Source organism: Hemitrygon akajei, unplaced genomic scaffold (genome assembly GCF_048418815.1).
Source record: "Hemitrygon akajei unplaced genomic scaffold, sHemAka1.3 Scf000109, whole genome shotgun sequence".
In the NCBI taxonomy this organism is placed as follows: Eukaryota; Metazoa; Chordata; class Chondrichthyes; order Myliobatiformes; family Dasyatidae; genus Hemitrygon; species Hemitrygon akajei.
In genome coordinates this window covers 1,660,252-1,661,987 of record NW_027331995.1, presented here as the reverse complement: position 1 = coordinate 1,661,987, position 1,736 = coordinate 1,660,252, and positions in this window count along the sequence as shown.

Sequence of the window (1,736 nt, the reverse complement as noted above, 5' to 3'; positions counted from 1 at the left end):
CAGATATAACGGAACGGCAGAGCAGACTCGATGGGTTGAATGAACTAATTCTGCTCTTAAGTCTAATGGTTCAGTCATCTATCAGATGGAGTTTCAATAGCAATTAGTTGTAATTGCCCAGCCCTCCGCGCAGTGAAAAGTTAGCAAAGTTACCTGACGGTTCTGGCTGACAATCCCCGAAGCGGCCTGAAATGAGAGATGCAGAATTAGATTTGTTTGTGAAGTAGTGGGATTAGGTTGGGTAGCCGTAGGATGTTATGCGGGATATTCAGCAGAAGAGAAATAAAGACAAAAACACAAGACAGATAAAGCTGCGGACAAGAGTTATTTGTATTTCATTTTTTCTTTTCATAAATTTTGCTCATTCTGCCTGAGCGTTAAGTGGATTTCGCAATTCTTTGGTGACCCAGTTTCCCTGGGTGTTTCCATTTGATACGGCAATCAAGTATTAAACATTTTTATACAAAGTGCTTGAAAGGAGGTAAAAAAAATCGTCGCATTTTCCACGAGAATCTAAATCATTACTTAAACCAAGACAGGGACTAAGAATATAAATTTCAACATGTCACTAACTGTGCTTCGTCGCATCCATGCACTGAACACAGGAATATGAACTGCAAAACAAAATGTTTAGTTGCATTTCTCCTGACGCGTGATGAAAGGGAAAGCTAAATATAAAATGTGATACATAATGCAATATAAGATCATAGATGACGAATCATATTCCATCACCTTATGGGGGATTAAAATTACAAATCTTCGAATGATTGAAGAATAAAACCAAAAGTATTAGTAAATGTTCACTGTATTGCAGAATGATTTCAAGGTTGTAAAACGTTTCAAAAATCTAAGTCTAACTACATTTTTCAAATTCCTTTACTTGAATATAACAGATGGTGACAGAAAAAGCTGTAACTAATAAATAACAGAAACAGGGTTTTGCACAAGTCTTCAGCCAGGAACAATGGCAGCTTTGTGTGCGACGCGCATTCACTGAGTTATTCATTCCGGACGCCGATGCATAGATTCCTATCATAAATTTTTCTCCAGTTCTAAGAATTTCCGATTTATAGTCTGTTTGGAATATCATTTGAAAACAGACGCTGGTTTGCGGAGGGATAATTTTGGTGTTGAGACTGCTCCCTTAGTGTAGGTGCAATTTCAGAGTGACCATTTCACAAAATTCTCATTAGGAGGTTCAAACGTGTAAGTCCATATAATTAATGAAAACAGTTCTCTAACGTCAGCAATTCCAACGAGAACTTGCTCAAACAATGGAATAAAAAAACAGCTTCATTGAAGCGGAAAAGTAAACAAATCTCAGTGTTCAATCTTCATCGTCATGAATTGCGAAGAAATCTGCCTGATTCCTGATCCATTCAGCCATTATACTCTTATCATACAAACAGATTAAGCTTTCCTTCACACGGGAAATTCGGAGGGGAAGCAAATGTTTCAATATATCAACATTGCTTAATCATAACGTTATTTCTGTGTTTTTCTTTCCATTCCACTCAATATTCAGTCGGATTGCTATAAACGTGCACATGTGAACAGTTTATTATTAATAATAATATATCTCTACATTGCCCAATAATTACCATATTCTCAATATACTCACTAGTCCAGATATGCATCATCGTCAGTGCCACAACAGTGTGCAACATTATTGCGGTGGTCATTTAGAAAGGTTTCTCCAGAATGTTAAAGGAGCCGGTACTGCAGACAGCGAAGAA